General features: G+C 42.5%; 1 protein-coding gene across 1 annotated transcript in view; it reads left to right on the plus strand.

Moving 5' to 3' along the window:
• The first annotated feature begins 298 nt into the window (after window positions 1-298).
• The window catches only part of LOC110667035 (thioredoxin domain-containing protein 9 homolog), a 29,182-nt gene continuing 7,278 nt past the window's right edge, over window positions 299-22,202 (plus strand). The window contains exon 1 of the mRNA XM_058152055.1: window positions 299-438. The gene's annotated coding sequence lies outside the window, so the exon portion shown is untranslated. The remainder of the gene's footprint in view (window positions 439-22,202) is intronic.

The raw sequence follows: 22,202 nt of genomic DNA on the forward strand, positions 1-22,202 counted from the left end.
CTTCTATATTTACCTAAATGGTCTTTTTGGCTCAATACCAATAAAATTAGCTAATGCTTCTATGCTACAAGAGAGAGATAGAGCAACCCAGACTCAGAGGGATAGAGCTTATTGACTTTGGAGGAGAGAAAGAAAATATAAAGAGTGGGCTCTCAAAATAGCCCAAACCAAAAGTCCGCAATGACCCAGTTTGACCATGGCTTCGAATACCTAATCAATGATCCATAGAAATAGAGCTAACCTGTCTCACAGTCTACATTTGCAAGACAAAAACCAAAAAATCACAACACAACAAAATGGCATTGTTTTTGTCATCTCCCTCTGCATCACTTCGTCTAATCAAATATCTCTCTCCATTTTCAATTTCCTTTGAACTGCTAAGAGAGGGAGAGTAAGATATTTCCTACTCCAGCCATGGAAAACCCTAAGGTTCAGGAGGTAACCACCATTTGTGTATACACTTCAAATTTAATGTAGATTTTATCCTCCATGTCGCAAGGGGTTTTGCGGTCGCCTGGATGAACACTCACCGAAGTGGGAAAGAGTGAGGAGTCGCCACTTTAATTTTGAGGGAAATTAAAGGAAACCATTTATGAAAACAAATTTAAATAAAACCACTTCGAAAACAGAGATTCTAGGTTCGGGGTCCGTACATGGGCGGGGAAGGTGTTAGGCACCCCACCTCGTCCCTCAATGATGGTGAGCAGATTTAATCTGTAACACCCCTGATTTTTTTATATATTATTATTGGGCTTCGTGTAGGTATCCTCAATTCACGGAAATTCGACAGTTGTCCGGATCTGTGAATTTCGGCCGAACAGACCACTGGAAAAGTCTCCGAATTGGATCGAGATTTTGGCTACCCCACCATTGTTAGGCATCCCGAGCACGTTCCCGAAGTCGGAATCGGCAAAGGTAAACACGAACCTTGCTTTTTCGTAATTTTCTAGTGCTTAAATAGGATTAAAAATCCATAAAATATTCGTGGTAGCTTAGAAAATTACGATTCTTTTTGCAATAGCTTAGTAATATTTCTAAGGACCGCGGGGCAGAGTTTTATAATTTTTAGAGCTTATTTGAGCAGTTTTTGCAAAAATGATCAATTATAAGGACTAAATTGAAATTTTACATATTGTGATGGATGATTGATTTGATGGGCCCAGGAGGGGCTGTGTGATGTGATTGAGTTGTGGATATATGGATTGTGGATATAGAAGTGTGTTTTGAGCCCTTTTACAGGTTGGGTAGGTCCTAGGTATAGGGGAGACTCTGCCGGATTTTCGGCATGACTTAGGACGTATTGGGTCTTTTCTTGATTTGTATTGAGTCATTTGTATTGTCAGGTGAGCCGGGACAGCCTTCTTCCTCCGCCCAGCCGCCTCAGTGGCCACCGTCAAGTCTGTGAGTAAAATATTAATTTTAATTGTAATTTCGATATTATTATATGTTCAGCATGCCCATGCATCACTTATATGCATATATTTATGTAGTTAAACTCTAGGCACGATTTATGTTGCATTCATAACTGTTAGCGTGCCATGGATGTTGTTGTGGTAATTTGGAGCAGTGTGCGTGCGTTGGCGTGCGTGTGATGTGGTGTGGACTATGGATAGGACGGGTAGTCACGGCTTGAGTTCTTCGCTGGGACCCGATCCTTCGAGGGGTAGTCACGGCTTGAGTTCTTCATTTGGGACCCTCGATTTGGTTTATTAAGCGAAAGTCCGGCTTGAGTTCTTCACGGCACCAAGTTGGATTTAAGAGAGTGTATAGGATCGGCTCCCATATGTTATGATTGATGCTACGAGTGCGTTAGTGCTCCAAATTAACTTCTTGATGTTATGCTGTGAAAATGATGTTGATGTTTCATTTCACTCTACAGGGTGCATTAGTTATAGATAGTTATAGAGATTATGGTTAAAATTGATATTTTACTCTCTCGAGTCGACGCTCACTCTGTTCAATATTTTTTTAGCTACAGAGGATTTTATTTTTGGTTAACCTGCTTTTCTCCTTCGCAGGTTGTTTATCAATATTTGTGTAATTTTATTTACTCCTAGAATTTCCGCATGTGTTAGAAGTATTTATTTGATTATGGTCTGTAATATTATTATCATGTTGGACCTGCAAACATATAATGATATGTATGTTTGATGGATTGGATGAGGGAGCTGAGCTCCCATTTATTTTTATGAGGATATGAGTATGTGGAGGGTGAGCTGAGCTCCCCAATTGAGTATTTATTATGTTTACAGGTCGGGTGAGTCGAAAACTCCCCGTTGGAAAGTCCATTTTATGGCCGGGCTCTGTCCGTTTGGTTTCTTGAAATTGGGCCTAAATGGGCCTTAGAGTTGGGTTAATGAACAGTTAGGCTTACTACGGGCCTCGGGGGCTTTAGGCTGGCCCAGGTCCTAGTGCCGGTCCGGCCCATAGGTTGGGTCGTGACATAATCTTACGTTCTTTATAAACTGGAATAGATTGTTAGGGGGGGTTTCGAGTGGAGATGTTAACCCTTTTGATAAAAAGGAATATTTGATTTTTCACTAATTCGGATTACCCAGATACATAAGTAAATGAGACAACCTTAGTGAATTAATGTCGTGTAGCGGTTTTCATTTAAGGGATTACTTTGCATATTTGTTAAAAGTTGATTTTGAGGATCGGATAAGAACTCTCCTCCGATCCCTATATATATTTATTAAAATTTTAGATTGAGAATCGGATAAGAACTCTCCTCCGATCTCTTTTTTAAATATTTATTAAAATTTTAGATTGAAAATCGGATAAGAATTCTCCTCCGATCTCATTTTTAAATATAATTTGAGAATTTCGATTAAGGGTCTCGGATAAGAACTCTCCTCCGATCTCCCTTAAATATTTATTAAAATTTTAGATCGAGAATCGGATAAGAACTCTCTTCCGATCTCTTTTTTAAATATAATTTGAGAATTTCGATGAAGGGTCTCGGATAAGAACTCTCCTCCGATCTCCCTTAAATATTTATTGAAATTTTAGATTGAGAATCGGATAAGAACTCTTCTCCGATCTCCTTTTAAAAATGCAATTTGAGAATTTCAATGAAGGGTCTCGGATAAGAACTCTCCTCCGATCTCCTTTAAATATTTATTACAATTTTAGATTGAGAATCGGATAAGAATTCTCTTCCGATCTCTTTCTGTTTGCATGGGGGTCGAATAAGGACTTTTCCGACCTCTTAAAATTTGATTACAGCTACGTATTGTAAGATCCTTAGACTAAGGGTCCTGGCACTCAAAGATGCCGGGGACCCGAACAAGGCTTTTTCTTATCCTATTGGCACCTTATAACTAAGGGAAGGATACTAGATGAAATTTTACCGATCTCCTAAATGATCACCTTACCAGTACTCCTCGACACGCAATATTTGATTTTTTGTTTGCTAGTCCTGGATCCGACCTTACTTCGATTCCCCGCTATGCCCAGTCATCTCCTAAGCTAGTCTAGTGGTTTGACTTAATAATTTTCTTCTGATTTATCATCCAAACTTTTATTATTTTCAAGAAACTTTCTTAACAGCTTCCTACATGTTACTTGGGACCTAAACACCTACATTTGAAGGTAATTAAGGCTAAAAAGATAAACGACATGAGCGGATGGACAAAAGTAAACTCAAGAGGATAACCACCTTCGTGGGGTTTTCAACATAACATGAACTTGACGAAAATTACGAGCATGAAAAATAAAGAAAATAAATATAAAGAAAATGATGTACTTGATAAAGCAATGATCTAAACACTTACCTGTAAGGAGTTAAATCTACTGAACTAACTATGGAGTCACGAATATAGTAGGGCTGCACGCTAACAGACTGGGGACTAATTTTTGCCTTGTGATGAAGAGTACCAAGTTGAAACGAAATGAAAATACCCGGGTTTGAATGAGATCGATTTCGCAAAATAAGTGTGGATATAAAGGTGATGGAATCAGAACTGAAACTAGGAGAGAGTGTCGCAGAGTAATGAACGAACTGAAAATAAAGAGTTTCAGTGTCCAACACTCCCTCAAAGAAAATACTTTAGAAAACTGGTTTCTGAAGTATTCCTATTTCGAAAGCTTAAAAATATCAGAGTAGCAAAGCTGAATCAATTTTCAGAGCCTTTCCACTATATTCACCACCTTTCTTTTTTCGTCCTCTTCAATAGTTTTCATGCAGGTATTTATAGGGACCGGGCGCTTCCCATGAAGGGTCAGGATTTTCCTTGAGGAAGATGGAGGGTTTGGATTTTAAAGGACATGATCGAATGCTGGAGAATTAAAGAGAATCAAAATGAACGGCTGAGATCCTTTTCAGAATATTTGTCCTTTTCCTCTTCTAATCTGACGGTCCCAAATTTTCTTGTCCGGGGCGATCCGAGGGCTGGGAATAAATGGCGCCGGTCTTGTTGTCTTCCTCTTTGATCCAAGGGCTCCGGGCTCGTCCTTACAAGTAAAATCAACGGCGGAGATTGGGATGTACAGGACTGTCATGACATACTCTGGCACCTGTCAGTAATGTGGGCGATTCTCAGGCGTGCGGTGGGGATCTCCTCTGCAACGCTTTAACTACCTCGGCTCTGATTATGACGACAGTTATTGGAAGTTGTCTTATTCTCCTTACTTTTCGATCTCCCCTCCTTTCTGATCTTTCCAATACAATCCCTTTTCTGATCTCTCGTGCCAGGCCCTCTTCCCGATCTCTCCTGCTCCAGTTTTCTCCTGTATTTGGTCTGGCTCAGTCAAAGCATTTATTTCCTTCGATTTTCGAGGTATCCGCTTCGTTTTCTGCTTAGCAATAAATGCTCGGACCATCCTCTATATATACCTTCAACAGGAAACCCTTCCTCATTTGATTTTCTCCTCTTTCCTTCTCACTTTTCTTGTTCTAGCTGCTCCGGCAACAATTCCGGCCATGATGGCCACTTTTGATCTTTTCCCGATTGTCCTTTTTGTCCCTCATCTGAAAGTTTACGATCCCGGTGATCAGAGAATCATGATGATCCTATCTGATGACAGTGAGAGAACCGGACTAATTAACCGATCTGGATCGAGGACCTCGATCGTGTCGATCTCGAGTCGTTCGACCGATATAATCGGCGAACTGATTTCGGGCGAGAAGACTGCTAATATTCGTCTTAACATAGGTGACTGCCCCTTGAAGTTCATTTGGCTCCTCACCACATTGGGCGTCCCGACTACAGCTCGGTTCTGGTCGATGACTCATGAGAGTCATAATCACCTCGTCTGAGCTGTACATCTATCCATTGTCTATGGCCGGTCTCCTGGTCAAACACATCTTTTGACTCAGCCACGAGACTAGGCTTTGACATAGGCCTTTTAGATAGGATGTTCCACCGGTCTCTAAAGATCGCCCCTATGATGTAATCAGACCTTTAATGTAATCCGATCTCTAGGGATCGCCCAAATGATGTAATCCGACCTTTAATGTAATCCGATCCCTAGAAATCGCCCAAATGATGTAATCCGATCTTTTGGAAATAAAATTTTATTCTGTCAATTATTATTTTATTATTGATGCATTGGTTATTTTCCGATCTCTGAAATATTTACCCGATCCGACTCTTAATTTGAATGACCCTTATCCGATCTGTAATTCAAAACACCTTAATCTGCTGCTCTCTAACTGGCCGATCTCTTCATGGAATTTCTGGAATGTTCGTGAGACGTGTCAGAAAAGGCTGGCAGATCTCGTTAACCGATGCGCCGCTTGGGACTCCGTGAGCATTAAATGCTCGGACGGGTATAAATAGGGGAAGGGTTAGCCAGTTGCTCCCTTATGTCATTTTCAGCCTTCTCGCGATCAATTTCAAAAACTCTCTCATTTTCTCAAGTTCTCTCGACATCGATTATACTCCGGTAAGGGGTTTTGATCTTTTCTTTAGTTTAAATTTCCTCCTTTCTCTGAAAATGAGCGGCGCCGAGGGACAGAGAGCGGCAAGCCCCCCTTCCTTTCAGATCTCATGGTCGTCTGATGAAGTGGAGGTGGTCAGACCAAGCGTGCGACCTGAACCTCCTAGGACCTCTGTTCCAGCTCGGGGTCAAGCAGCACCCTCAAGGCATGTACATTCTTCAGGGAGAGAAAACCTCCCCATGGACGAGCTGCCATCAATCCTTCAAGAAACCGACCTGCAGTCGTTCAGCCAGGAATATAACATTCGGCCCGATTCATACGAACTCATTAAGTGTCACGGCGATCTTCGAGCTGATCACTTCTTCAAAGAGAGCGATATGATCATAGTATACGAAGAGCAATTAAAAGCCGGGCTGCGGTTCCCTCTCGATGACTTCTTCAAGGAAGTCCTCAAATTTCACCAAGTGAGCATAGCCCAAGTTCACCCGAACTCATGGCGGATCCTAGTGGCCTTCAGAGGCCTTTGCCGAGCTAAAGGAATTAGTCCTACAGCTAAGGTGTTCGCCGAACTACATAGGCTGACTCGTCGAAAGGACGACGAGTATTGGTTCTTCCAGGCGAAACCCCATTGTGGGCTTTTTACCGATCTGCCTTCCTCCCTGAAGAATTGGAAGAATCGCTTCTTTATCCTAAGGAGCAAAATTCCGAACGACTTTGAGGGTTTCCCTCGCAGCTGGCTGCACTAGGGCCCTTTACTTCTGAAGCGCATCACCCTAAATAGGGAAGGAGGCCTAATAGTAATGGAACTGAAGGATCAGGCGTCCAGAGAGAAGTTCTCTTGTTTGGATGCAGTGACTGCCGAACTGCATCATTGGACAATGCAACTGATCACCGGCCAAGAACGCGGGCTTCAGCTCTCTGACCTCGGCCCCGGTACTTTCTATATCTCTGATCTTTGGGCCTTAGCGATCTCACTGACCTCTTTTTTGTGCAGGTATGGTAAGCGGTGAGGCTTCCAAGGAGAGCCGGAAGCGGAAGAGAGAGATCTTTCGGAAGGTACGGGAGATGAAGCGGGCTAAGGCTCTGCAGACACCCAGGCATGAGCTCGGGGAAATGCAAGGAGGCTCGTCTCAACCCTCGGGGCAGCCGATCCCAGACATAGAAGTGGTTCGGTCTCTTCCTCGTCAAGAAGAACCGCCTCCACCTCCTCCAGTCGCTCCGAGTTCGGAAGGGGGTCCTTCCCAACCACCTGTGAGGACCCTTTCCCGCGGCGCCCAAATCCTGATCCACTCGCTGGAAAAGAACCGCACGGTTCAAGAGAACCCGAGTTTTGCCAAGGTCTTGGGGTCTTCCATCTGCCTTCGGGAGGATCGGGATAGGCTAACCCCGAACAGCCTCGACGATATCCTGACACAAACTATGAGCCTGAGCGTGGAGAGTCTGGTGAACCAACATATTATCCGGGAGAAGGCTCACCGCTTGAGGCAGGATGTCAAGAAGGTGGATCAGGAAGCGGCTTCCCTCCGATCTCAACTTTCGTCCGCCCAAACTACATATCTGAAATTGAGGGGCGGATGAAATTCTACGAGGACAAGCTGGCCGAGCAAGCACATGTTCTTGAAGAGGCTCGAGCACTCCGAACCAACGTCGTCCACCTCACTGACAAACTTAAAGCGAAAGAAGAAGAGGTGATGACAAGGGAGGCCGGCGCTTATGTGAACGCCGTAGGGACCTTTTAGCCTAGCTCAGGAAGCATTATCCCGAGGAGGACTTCTCCTGGATGGTGGACCTGGCTCCCCAGGACGAAGAGGATAGCGAGGAGGAGGCCAAGGTTGAGAGAGGGGATAAGCAAAATGTAGAACAGGCTGGAGGTGATCCTCCAGCCGAATGACTTATATATATTTTAATTTGAAATGAAATGAAATTCCTTTTTGTTCAATGATTGGATGGAATCGAAAAGTATCTTGGTTGCCTAAGCACTTGTCTGATCATATCACAACAACTAAAAGTGATTATTAATCTAAGTGTAAGAGTTCGGAAAACAATATAAGCATGAGATCGGCTGAGAACAAACACTAAACGGGACTCGATTAAAATTGGAAATTTAATTTGGACACTTAAGATCGGAATCATCATTAAACCGGACTGGAACCTTAACTTGATTATTCCTAAACTTTTAAAAGGGAGATCGGCAATAAAACTGGTGACATAAAGATCTAGTGTTTTGACAAGAGAGATCGGGAATGTAATTGGCTGGTCAGGGGATTTGACAATTAGTTTGAGAGATCGGTGAGGCTTTAGATGATATGGGGACTTAGTATTGATTCGATTCCTTCTGAAGAGAGATCGGAAATGTGATTGGCTGGCAAAGGGAGACTATGTGTTGGGGATCGGCTTCAAAGTTTATTGATTTCGGGGGATCGGCCAAAATATGGTGTCGACAGCTGCCCCTCTTTACATAATTCCTACTGGAAAGAATTATCCGTGTAGGGGTTATGTAAAGATTCAGACCCATATTTTGGACGATTGAGCATTGAAATGTTGAGGTTGGTAATAGGAATTTAAATGCTGAAAAATTAAAGTCAACTTGGATCAAGGAACCAGAGGCTGATTAACAAGGAATTTAAAATGCAGGAAAATTAAAATCAACTTAGATCAAGGAACCAGAGGTTGATTAACAGGAAATTTAAAATGCTGAAAATTAAAATCAACTTAGATCAAGGAACCAGAGATTGATAAACAGGAATTTAAAATGCTTGAAAATTAAAATCAACTTAGATCAAGGAACCAGAGGTTGATTAACAGGAAATTTAAAATGCTGAAAATTAAAATCAACTTAGATCAAGGAACCAGAGGTTGATTAACAGGAAATTTAAAATGCTGAAAATTAAAATCAACTTAGATCAAGGAACCAGAGGTTGATTGACAGGAATTTAAAATGCAGGAAAATTTAAAATCAACTTTAATCAAGGAACCAGAGGTTGATAACAGGAAATTTAAAATGCTGAAAATTAAAATCAACTTTGATCAAGGAACTAGAGGTTGATTAACAGGAAATTTAAAATGCTGAAAATTAAAATCAACTTAGATCAAGGAACCAGAGGTTGATTAACAGGAAATTTAAAATGCTGAAAATTAAAATCAACTTAGATCAAGGAACAAGAGGTTGATTAACAGGAATTTAAAATACTTAAAAATTAAAATCAACTTAGATCAAGGAACCAGAGGTTGATTAACAGGAAATTTAAAATGCTGAAAATTAAAATCAACTTAGATCAAGGAACCAGAGGTTGATAACAGGAAATTTAAATGCTGGAAATTAAAATCAACTTAGATCAAGGACCCAGAGGTTGATAACGGGAAATTTAAATGCTTACAAAGTAAACCTAACCTGACACGAGAAGTTCTTCCGCGACGAAATGTACTTAACAGGATCCCAAGGGTCAACGATTAATGGAGGACGAGTTACAAGACTTGACCTACAAATCCCTTTCCTTCATTCACTTCCTCGGATGTCCCTTTTTGTTCTCGAATTTCTTCTTATTTTGCGACGAGCGCCCTTGTGGGTTTTCACCTTCCCTTTTGCCCTTGTGACTAGAAGCGCCCTTCCGGGTTTTCACCTCTTGTTTTTTTTTTTTTTTTTTTTTTTTTGGCGTTCCCTGCAAATCTCATAGCAAAGTACATGAGGTTATCAATATTCAAATCCTAATCTTATAGCAAAATTTTAACAAATTAATAGCGCATTGGATAAGGAGGTTAAAAAGGACAATATTAAAGAGTGAGTATACGGGAAAGATAAAAGCGAACAGACAAATGTGAAGAAAGTATACCAAAAATGACTTTATTATGGTTTGGGAAAATAAAGTTACAGTTTCAAAGGTATAGGGACATATCTCACAGATTCCTGGTAGTTAGCTTTGAAGTCCCTTAACTGCCATCATTTCAAGTATTCCACTGACGGAGGATCATATCGTGATGGTTTATTTCCTGCCCTTGTCCCATATTTCCTTCCTTATTTCTCCATTTTCTGGTTCTAAAGGTGCCCTTTTAGGTTTTCACCTTTAGATTTTCATTTTTATTTATTTTGCTCGCTTTTTAGGGCACCCTTTCGGGTTTTCACCTCCCACTCATTTTGCCGAAAGCGCCCTTGCGGGTTTTCGCCTTCTTTCACACTTTTTTTTTTTTTAGGCATAGTATCTTTTGATGACGTCGGCATTCACGGGTCTTGGAAGTTCTTCACCGTCCATGTGGGTCAGGACCAGGGCTCCACCAGAAAATGCTTTCTTGACCACATAGGGTCCTTCATAGGTCGGCGACCATTTACCCCGGGGATCATTTTGATTCGGGAGTACTTTCTTCAGGATTAAGTCCCCGAGTTGAAATTCAAGTGAGCGAACACCTTTGTCAAATGCCCTGGCCATCCTTCTCTGATATAATTGCCCATGATATGCTGTCGCTAGCCTTTTCTTGTCTAGCAAATTTAATTGGTCCAACCTTGACTGGATCCACTCCGACTCGTCAATTCCTGATTCCTTCAGAATCCTTAGGGAAGGAATTTCAACTTTAATAGGCAGTACTGCTTCTATCCCGTAAACCAGTGAGTATGGGGTTGCCCAAGTTGATGTCCTTACAAAAGTTTGGTAAGCGTGAAGGGCGTAGGGGAGCATATCATGCCAATCCCTATAAGTGACCGTCATTTTCTGGATTATTCTCTTGAGATTCTTGTTTGCGGCTTCCACTACTCCATTCATCTGGGGACGGTACGGGGAGGAATTGAGATGTCGAATCCTGTATTGATCACATAACCTCTGGATCTTGGGACCATTCAAATTCTTGGCGTTGTCAGTGACAATCTCGCTGGGGAGACCATGTCGGCAGATGACATTGTTTCTGAGAAACTTGAGGAATGTGTTCTGTGTGATGTGAGCATATGATGTTGCTTCGACCCATTTAGAAAAGTAATCGATAGCCACCAGGATAAATCTATGCCCATTGGATGCCTTAGGGTTGACGGGACCAATCACATCGATGCCCCACATTGTGAAAGGCCATGGTGAGACGAGGTTGAACAATTGGTGAGGCGGAACATTTATCGGATCCGCATAGATCTGACACTTATAGCACTTTCGAAAGTATTCGATGCAATCCTTTTCCATAGTAGTCCAAAAATATCCCCGTCACATGATTTGCTTAGCCATCATATGCCCATTGGCATGGGTTGCACAATTTCCTTCATGAGTCTCAAAAAGGATCCTCTTTACTTCTTTTGCATCCACGCATCTCAACAATTCGCCATTGGAGCTCCTTTTGTATAGAATTTCTCCACTGGGGAAGTATCCCAACGCTAATCTCTGGATCATCCTCCTTTCGTTTCTGCTTGCCCCTGGAGGGAATTCTCTGGTTCGGATGTAGACCAAGATGTCATGATACCAGGGTTTACATCAGGTTCTTCCTCGATCATGAAGCAGTATGCTGGCTCACTCCTTGTTCTAACCTTTAATACCTGAGTTGTCTGCCCTTCTTCCATTTGAGCCATAACAGCCAGGGTGGCTAAGGCATCTGCAAATTGATTCTTGTCGCGACTAAGGTGAGTGAAAGAGATTTCTTTGAATTTCTTGATCAACTCCAGCAAGTACTTCTGATATGGGATTAAATTCGGATCCTTAGTTTGCCATTCTCCCTTGACTTGATAAATGATCAGGGCTGAATCTCCATATACTTCTAACTTCCTGACTTTCATTTCGATAGTAGCCTGTAAACCCATCACACAAGCTTCGTATTCTGCGACGTTGTTGGTACAGTCAAATCTCAACTTGATAGCTATCGGGAAGTGTTTCCCCTCAGGGGATACCAACACAGCTCCAATCCCATTATCGGACAAATTGACAGCTCCGTCAAAATACATTTCCCATACATCAGCGGATTCTTTTTCCTCGCTTTCCACTTCATTAACATGCTCATCAGGAAATTCAAAATCCAAGGCTTCATAATCTTGGATGGGATTCTCTGCCAGGAGATCAGCAATTATGCTACCTGTCACTGCCTTCCGGGTCATGTAGACAATATCATATTGGGAGAGTATGACCTACCATTTTGCTATTCTTCCTGGCACAAACGGGCTTTCGAATACATACTTAATAGGATCCATCCTAGAGATGAGCCATGTCTTATGATTCAACTTGTAGTGTTTAAGCCGATTTGCCGTCCAGGCCAATGCGCAACAAGTTTTCTCCAGGGAAGAGTATCTTGACTCACAATCGTTGAACTTCTTACTCAGGTAATAAATGGCTCTCTCCTTTCGACCTGTATCATCGTGTTGTCCCAAGACACATCCCATCGAGCTCTGTTGGACTGCCATATATAAGATCAACGGCCTTCCTTCCACCGGAGGAACCAATACTGGTGGGTTTGACAGGTACTGCTTGATTTTCTCGAAAGCCTCTTGACAAACTGAATCCCATTGAGTGGTATTGTTCTTTCGGAGTAATCTAAAAATAGGCTCAACTTTAGCAGTGAGGTTGGAAATGAATCTCGATATGTAGTTCAACTTCCCCAGGAAACTGCGTACCTCCCTTTCTGTTTTTAGAGATGGCATTTCTTGAATAGCTCGAACTTTATCTGGATCTACTTCTATTCCCTTCTCACTCACTATGAATCCCAACAACTTCCCAGATTTAGCCCCGAATATGCATTTGGCAGGGTTCAGTTTCAGCTGATATTTTCTGAGCCTCTCGAACACTTTCCTCGGCACTTGCACATGGCTTTCTCCTCCCCTGGACTTGATGATCATATCATCCATGTACACCTCCACTTCCTTATGCATCATATCGTGGAATAATGTGACCATAGCACGTTGGTAGGTGGCGCCAGCATTTTTCAACCCCAAAGGCATGACCCGATAGCAAAATACTCCCTATAGAGTGATAAAAGCAGTTTTTTCCTTGTCTTCCTCATCCATTGGGATTTGGTTGTACCCAAATGCCCCATCAATACACGAACATCTGCCCAGTCCTGCAGCATTGTCTACTAACACATCTATGTGCGGGAGAGGGAAATCATCTTTTAAGCTGGCCTTATTTAGATCCCTGTAATCAACGCACACCCTGACTCTCCCATCCTTCTTCATTACCGGGACAACGTTAGCTATCCATTGTGGATGTTTGACCACTTTCAGAAACCCAACATCATATTGCTTCTTGACTTCATCCCTAACTTTAAGTAGCGTGTCAGGGTTCATTCTTCTTAGTTTCTGCTTTACCGGGATTGTCCCCGGAATTAGGGGAATTTTGTGCGTCACTATATGGGGGTCCAAGCCAACCATATCGTCATAGCTCCATGAAAACACGTCTAGGAATTCCTTGAGCAGACTGATCATATCTTCTAATTCTTCACTCTCCACAACCTTAATTTCCCTTTTTACTTCTTCCGTGCCTAAGTTTATGGTGTGCGTTTCGTCCCCACAAGGCACTAGGGAAGGTTCCTCTCTTTCATCCCTTTCTTCTGCGAGCTTCTCCCCAGAATCACTTGAAGTAATGGTAGTTATGAGGATTTTAAAATTAACCAGTGGAATTTCTGAATCTATCGAATTATTAGGTGTTAATTGATGAATGGTCCTGAAGAAACGAAAATGGAATGTATTATAAAAATGGATTTCAGAAAGGAAGAAAAAAAAAGAGAATTGGATATAAAATGCGCTATTAATTCATTGACATTTATGACATAAGAGAAGGGTCCATTTACGGTATTACACTTGTCATCATGGACAAAATGAACAAGTGTAGATAACCAAAAGCACTTTACTCGAAATTGAGTACAGGGATGTCCTCTACCGTCCAGTTGTCCAGTTCTTGCCCTTCAGCCATTGGCGAGACTAAAGCTTCATACAAGGAATCAAGATGGATGACACCAATGGATGGTTCATCGGGTGATTCTTCAATTTCTGCCGGAGTTTCAACAACCGGCTTGGTGAAGATCTCTGTGATTTTCAGGATTACCTTTGTTTTCTCGATTTTCTGATCAAATCTCTGATCCCGAAGCATACTTCTCATCCAGAACTGCCCATCCATCAGGGCATCTTCCTCGTAGCCCAAACCGCAATGGCCAACTTTCTGGATAGCCGGTATAGGCTCGACAATCCCTTGCAATGTGGCGCCTAACCCTTTGCCCTGCTCATAACCGCTCTTCAGCATTACCTTTGCCACCATAGCCGTAGCCCCTCCATTCGTTGAGATGGTTTCTTATAATTCAAGAGTCTGGAAAGAGCTTTCCAATGACTCCTCAGCTGCTTCCACATAAGGAAGTGATTGTGGCTTGGTGACCAGCATGGCTTCTTCCCCTTTCACAGTTATGATTTTGCCGTCCATAATGTATTTGATCTTCTGGTGCAAATTCGAAGGAACGGCATTTGCTGAATGGATCCAAGGCCTTCCCAGCAACATAGTGTATGCAGGCTCAATGTTCATTACCTGGAATGTGACGTTGAAAGTACATGCACTGATTTGGAGTGGTAAGTCAATGTCTCCCAGCACCTCCCTTCTTGTGCCGTCAAAAGCCCTTACCACCATAACACTTTGACGCATGTTGGACCGGTTGACTGGCAGCCTGGCCAAAGTGGCATTAGGCAGTACATTGAGCGCAGATCCATTATCAATAAGGACCTTGGCTACTATGCAACCTTTGCACTTCACTGTCACATGCAAAGCCTTAGTGTGTGCTAGGCCTGCAGGGTCTATCTCTTCCTCTGAGAAAGTAACAAAGCTGGATGCCTGAATTTGTCCCACTATCTTCTCGAACTGCCTCGGTGTGATGTCGGGGCTTACGAAGGCCTTGTCCAGGATCTTTTGCAAGGCTTGGCGGTGCACCTCTGAGCTCAGAATCAGTGACAACAGTGAAATTCGCGCAGGTGTCTTCCTCAACTGCTCAACAACATCGTACTCACTCTGCTTCATTATTTGAAGCAGTAGCTCCTCCTCTTCTTTTAGACCAGTAGGTTCTTCCTTCTCCATTTTCTCAGCCTCTCCTTCCGTATTTTCTCGTGGCTCTCCCATTTTTGCTTTCCCTCTCTTCTTTTCCCTTTCTTCATTCCCATAACACCTCCCACTTCGGGTTATAAACTCGACTTCTTACTCAGGTGGGGAGAACTTTGGGGTGGTGACTAGCTAAGGTTTAAATTGGGGAGTAGTATTATCAGAAGGTCCCTTATAGGTCATCTTGAAGTGCTCGTGAGGAGCGAAGCATGGTTTAGGAGGTACTGAAGGTAAGGCGAGATCAAGAGCCGGTGTACTGCCTGATGCTCCTTGGGTGAAGACCTGGAAATTATAGTTCCAAGGTATGGCATGGGTGTTTGTGACAGGGAGCTGAGGTGGGCTTCGGATAATTGTCACTGGGGGTGATGATGCCGGGGGTGAGAAGGTGATTTTGTGTTTAGTGGAGGTATTTTGGCCGAGTCGGGCTGTATTTACTCCGCCCTCCATTTTTGACTTTGCCAGGCATCTCAAAACTTTGAGGGACAGTAAGTTTTGAACTTCTTGTTCGAACTCTTCACAATTTTGCAGCTCGTGATTAGCTGCATTTCCATGATAGGGGCATCCTGCCTTATTTTCAGATTCTGTTATTTGGGGGTGGAGGTAACCTTCCCTTACTGCCATTGTGAAAATTTCCTCAAAGTGAGGAATTAGTTGATCCACCTCTAAGGTTGACCCTTCTACTTCCAACTCTATCATATTTGCACTATTGCCCGCACCATGATTGGGCAATGGGTTTGAGGTAACATTGGGGAGAGAACCGTTCCCTTCAATCTTCAACCACCCATTCCTGATTAGGGCATGCACCCTTCCCCTGAGTGCCCCGTAGTTATCGGTTGAATGCCCTTGTGCCCCTCCATGATACTCACACCGGGCAGTGGCATCATACCACCTGGGGTATGGTGGCTGAATTGGGTCAAGGGGAACCGGTACTATCTGGTTTATACCGATGAGGTATCAGTATATTTCGCTGAGTGGGAGGGGAAGGGGTGGATCAGTATTTCTTAGTGGTCTTGGGTTTTTTTGAGGTGGTCTGGGTTGGGTAGGTGGAGGAGGCGGTCTGGGTTGGTAATTTGTAGGTGGTGGATACTGTGGGCGCGAGTGTGGATAATTTGGAAAATGGGGTGGAATGTTTGCAATGGTTTGGCCATGAGGGGGAGGATATGGCCGGTAGTTATTTTGAGGAAGTGGGGAGTAATTGTTCTGCCGGGTGATGGAATGCACATCACCCTCCTTCTTTTTGCCAAAACTGGCAGTTTTCTTCGCAGGATTCTCAGTCACCTCCTGCAGTCGTCCCATCCTTAGATTAGCTTCTATCCTCTCACCAGCTTGGATAATATCCGAGAAGCTGTTGGAAGTGTTTCCAATCATCAAATTGAAGTAAGGAGCCTTCAATGTCTCGATGAATAGGGAGCGTAGTTCATTGTCGGTCACCGGAGGATATACTTCTGCCGCCTTCTCTCTCTATCTCTGGGTATATTCCTTGAAACTTTCCCTATCTCTCTGCACCAGGTTTTGGAGGTCCCTCCTTGTGGAGGCCACATCGCAGTTAAATTTATACTGCTTCAAGAAGGCATCAGCTAAATCCTTCCAGGAGCACAGTTTGCTCCTGTCCAACTGAATACACCATCTCAGGGCTGCTCCGGAGAGGCTCTCGTGAAAGAAGTGGACGAGAAGTCTATCATTTTCTGTCAAGGCAGACATTTTGGCAATATAAGTTGCCAGGTGAATGCAGGGGTCTGAGTTCCCGGTGTACTTGTCGAAGTCCAGGATTTTGAACTTGGGCGGCACCACCACGTCTGGCACCAATCTCAGTGACACAATGTCGACTGAACCATACATGTTTAGCCCCTCATTGCTCTCAATCTCTCCTCTAGAGCAGACAGCTTCTCATTTTCCCTGGTCTTATTTTCTCCTCCTACTGCATGAAATGCTCCCCCAGTTGGGAGATGAGGGGTGGAGTGAACTGGAGGGATTAGTATTGAAGGGTATGGGTCGGCATTTGAGACGACTGGGTAATGGGAGAAAGGTAGGTCATTATTTATGGTAGCCGGATTGACATTGATTGTCGGATCCAGGATAGGTGACTGAAAGGTAAAAGAGGTTGAAGCCTGATGAGGATCAATTGTTGTAGGTGGTGGGGGAGGTAGTGGTAAGTTGGGTTCTGAAGCAGGTTTATTTTGGAACATCTCTCTCATTAGTCTCATGAGTTCTGAGACTTGCTCTTTCAGTTCGGAAACTTGCCCTTGTAGGTTCTGTACTTATTCCTGGTCTTCCATTAGCCTTCTTGTTCGTGATCTTGTTAAGTACACTCGTTTGGGTTGAACTGCGTGTCTGGTCAGGCTTGCTCTGTTCGAAGCAATATTGATTTTCTGTAGGAAGTTGAAAAAAAGGAAAATTTTAGTGAATTTTGATTAAAAATTAGAAGGGTCCTGATGTGGACAAAGGATACGGAGGCATCTGAGAGCCAGAAATGAAATCTGTAGAAGGATAATTGCATCACTTTTATCATGGCATCGTTCGATAGTCCGACGGTGAATGACTGGATTGAATGCGCGTCTATGATACTTGTCCATATGGCTCATCCAATTTTTCGCATAACCCTAGCGAGGGGTTTCCTACGGGAGTCATGCTATTCATTCACAATTTTGCTAAACAATGGCCCAAAGTTATTCCATTAATTGAATAGTTCATACATGGCATTCTTTACATTGGCCTAGGCTCAGGAAGGTTCTTTATGATGTAATGACATTTCCTGAGATACTCATACAGCCTTTCTTCTTGTCTAGCAGGGTTGAACATCTTCAGGGCATACTCAGATTCAGGTAGGAGCTCTTGTTTCTCCTGTGCTACCATTCTCTCCAGCTGGTGAACATTTTCTTTTAGCTCTTGATAAAGAGCGGCTTGTCTTTCTTTTTCCTTCCTTTCTTTGGCACATTCCTTCAGAATGTCATTGATAAGCTATGCCTGTTCCTTCAGTTCAAGCTTCTTCTTTTTGTTTTCTTGTTTATACTCCTCTATGAGTATATCTTGATATTTCATTTTCTCCTGAAGCTTGCTATTCTGTACTTCTGCTTCTTTTATGACAGCTTGGAGGGAGCTTCTTTCCTTTTCCCACTGTGTCTCTTGTTCTTCGAACCCCATCTTTTCGGTCCTTGCCTCTTCTCTGAGCCTCCTTACTTTTCTCTTGAGGATTTGCTGTTGGTCCTCCAACTATTTTATTTGTTCTTGCAGTTGCGAGTTTTCGGTGTTTGCCTTTTGTAGGGAGTCGGCTAAACGATCACCATCTTCTTCTGAAAGGACGTTTCGGCGAGGATTGCTGTCTTCGAATTTTATTGGATCTGCAGTCAAGTGTTCTTGATCCCTGTCAGCCCTCCATTTAAGATAATCGCCCGTGGCACTTGGGCCTTTAGGTGACCTCTCCATCAGAGTGATGTTTTCCCAAGATCTGCGAGCTACTTTCAACCCTTCCTCTTCCTTGAGCTTTCGGTAGAAATGACCTTGGTGTTATTCTTCAACGTTGATTCTGAACTGTGTTGAGCCGAACTGTCTCATTACTAATGCTGGAGTGTAACTTGTGTATCCAGTCACTCCGATTAGGGATACTGATTGATTACCCCCTGTGCCGACCAAAATTGATTGACCCGACGTCCATAATTTCCTCCAGCAGTAGTCATGGCTGTTGAAGCTCAAAATCCGTTTTTGCCACTGCGGCTCATCCTTTGGGCTGCTTACTAATCTGGTCATCTTCTCGATGAGAAACTGGTCAAGGTACCAAGTTAATCCCTTCGTCTCCACAGGACACATATGACTGATGATCTAGAGGTGCAACAATTGAGAATAGCATTTAATGGATCCCTTGCCTTGTTGTCTGCAGTAAGTAAGGGTTAAGAAAGTCTCGGCAAGAATTTCCGGTACTAGATTGACCTTCTGTTTCTCTACTGCCCAGAACATTTCCACAACGCCACCGGTTATGATTCCGGAAGGTCCAGGGAACAAGATCAGGCCGTAGATTGCTAAAGTGAGCATCAATGAAGCTTGATCCCACTGTTCATCTTGGATGCATTGATCCAACCACATCTTGAGATAGGTCCAATACCATCCATGCGTGTTCCCTTTGACAGTTTCTTTTGCCTTTGCTTCCTCCGGGGGAATACCCAACATATGTGCCAATCGTTTCCAGGTCTGCCTATGCTCGAGGTGTAGGTAGATCCGATTCTGCGTCGAGTAAGGAATCTCTAGTAATGCCTGATATTCTTCCATAATGGGAGCAATATCAATATCGTTGAAAGAGAACACCCCATACTTAGGATTCCAAACCGACAGCATGACCTTTAATGCTGGGACTTGGACTTTGACTCGTATCAAGGTTGCAATCCTCCCAAATTTCTCCTCAAATCGTGCCTTGACCTGATCGGGAAATGAACTCCAACCATTACATAGACCCTCGAGACAGTTCATTTTGACCTCAACTTTGCTCAGATCCAATGGAGGTAATAAGCTAGTATCACTTTGTGGGGGCACTGAACCATGAGGCGGCTCGGGCCACGATTTAGCATGCTATTCCGGTTTAGGAATATCTTCTGCCGACTGACTCGAGGATGCCATGTTAAACTGATGCTTATCCTTTTACAGACCTTAATTTGGTGATGCCTGCGGGAAAAACTTGTTAGCACGATAAATTCATGTAATTTTGAATTATACTGTTGACAGAGTTACACCTACACATTTATCAAAGTAGGAAAGTGTGTAGGTTTTCTTAACAGTATGATTCAAGATTACCCTCAAAACAAAATAAAACACAAGCAGAGTAGGGTAAGAGTAAGCATGCCCCTTTTGTCCTAAAATAAGGGGAGTCCTAGTACCGGCTAGGTGCTACCTAATTGGATAGTTCTATCTTATAAGGTAGCTTGCTATGGCTTCCAGCTATCGTGATAGTTTAGCTCAAGGTCTAATTTTCTAAAAGCCATAGGTTCCCAAATTACCTCTACTGTAAACAGTAGAGCCCCATTCTATCCCCATGATATTGTCGGGAAAGTTCCACGGATATCACAGTAAATAAAACGAGTTTCAATCTGAGCAGAAGCCTTCACGGATACTAACGGGGTAAAACCCATGGGTACCGCTATATGACTCCCTCCTATTTTCCTAAAAGGGTAAGAAGGCCCAGGTATAGGGCTGCAGTGTGTGAGGACATCGTGTGAGTGTTCAGTGTGTGAAGGGACACCTTTTACCTCTTCCCAGCATAGGGGGAATTTTATTTTTTTCTTTTTAGGCGAAGAATGCTGTAAGGAATAAAACAAGCAAAACGGTTAGCAAAAATAACAATAATTAACACAAGGAATTTTGCAAACTGAACCTACCTAACTATGTTTGGATCGTAAAATTAAACCTGCCTTTGGACCTCTAGACCGGGGTTAAAGAAAAATTTGTCCCCAGCGGAGTCGCCAAGCTGTCGCAAAAGGTTTTGCGGTCGCTTGGACGAACACTCACCGAAGTGGGAAAGAGTGAGGAGTCGCCACTTTAATTTTGAGGGAAATTAAAGGAAACCATTTATGAAAACAAATTTAAATAAAACCACTTCGAAAACAGAGATTCTAGGTTCGGGGTTCGTATACGGGCAGGGAAGGTGTTAGGCACCCCACCTCGTCCCTCAATGAGGGTGAGCAGATTTAATCTTACGTTCTTTATAAACTAGAATAGATAGTTAGGGGGGGTTTCGAGTGGAGATGTTAATCCTTTTGATAAAAAGGAATATTTGATTTTTCACTAATTCGGATTACCCAGATACATAAGTAAATGAGACAACCTTAGTGAATTGATGTCGTGTAGCGGTTTTCATTTAAGGGATTACTTTGCATATTTGTTAAAAGTTGATTTTGAGGATCGAATAAGAACTCTCCTCCGATCCCTATATATATTTATTAAAATTTTAGATTGAGAATCGGATAAGAACTCTCCTCCGATCTCTTTTTTAAATATTTATTAAAATTTTAGATTGAAAATCGGATAAGAACTCTCCTCCGATCTCCTTTTTAAATATAATTTGAGAATTTCGATGAAGGGTCTCGGATAAGAACTCTCCTCCGATCTCCCTTAAATATTTATTAAAATTTTAGATCGAGAATCGGATAAGAACTCTATTCTGATCTCTTTTTTAAATATAATTTAAGAATTTCGATGAAGGGTCTCGGATAAGAACTCTCCTCCGATCTCCCTTAAATATTTATTAAAATTTTAGATTGAGAATCGGATAAGAACTCTCCTCTGATCTCCTTTTAAAAATGCAATTTGAGAATTTCAATGAAGGGTCTCGGATAAGAACTCTCCTCCGATCTCCCTTAAATATTTATTAAAATTTTAGATTGAGAATCAGATAAGAATTCTCTTACGATCTCTTTCTGTTTGCATGGCGGTCGAATAAGGACTTTTCCGACCTCTTAAAATTTGATTACAGCTACGTATTGTAAGATCCTTAGACTAAGGGTCCTGGCACTCAAAGACGCCGGGGACCCGAACAAGGCTTTTTCTTATCCTATTGGCACCTTATAACTAAGGGAAGGATACTAGACGAAATTTTACCGATCTCCTAAATGATCACCTTACCAGTACTTCTCGACATGCAATATTTGATTTTTTGGTTGCTAGTCCTGGATCCGACCTTACTTCGATTCCCCGCTATGCCCAGTCATCTCCTAAGCTAGTCTAGTGGTTTGACTTAATAATTTTCTTCTGATTTATCATCCAAACTTTTATTATTTTCAAGAAACTTTCTTAACAGCTTCCTACACGTTACTTGGGACCTAAACACCTACATTTGAAGGTAATTAAGGCTAAAAAGATAAACGACATGAGCGAATGGACAAAAGTACACTCAAGAGGATAACCACCTTCGTGGGGTTTTCAACATAACATGAACTTGACGAAAATTACGAGCATGAAAAATAAAGAAAATAAATATAAAGAAAACGATGTACTTGATAAAGCAATGATCTAAACACTTACCTGTAAGGAGTTAAATCTACTGAACTAACTATGGAGCCACGAATATAGTAGGGCTGCGCGCTAACAGTCTGGGGACTAATTTTTGCCTTGTGATGAAGAGTACCAAGTTGAAACGAAATGAAAATACCCGGGTTTGAATGAGATCTATTTCACAAAATAAGTGTGGATATAAAGGTGATGGAATCAGAACTGAAACTAAGAGAGAGTGTCGCAGAGCAATGAACGAACTGAAAATAAAGAGTTTCAGTGTCCAACACTCCTTCAAAGAAAATACTTTAGAAAACTGGTTT

This window comes from Hevea brasiliensis, chromosome 8 (assembly GCF_030052815.1).
Source record: "Hevea brasiliensis isolate MT/VB/25A 57/8 chromosome 8, ASM3005281v1, whole genome shotgun sequence".
Lineage (NCBI taxonomy): Eukaryota > Viridiplantae > Streptophyta > Magnoliopsida > Malpighiales > Euphorbiaceae > Hevea > Hevea brasiliensis.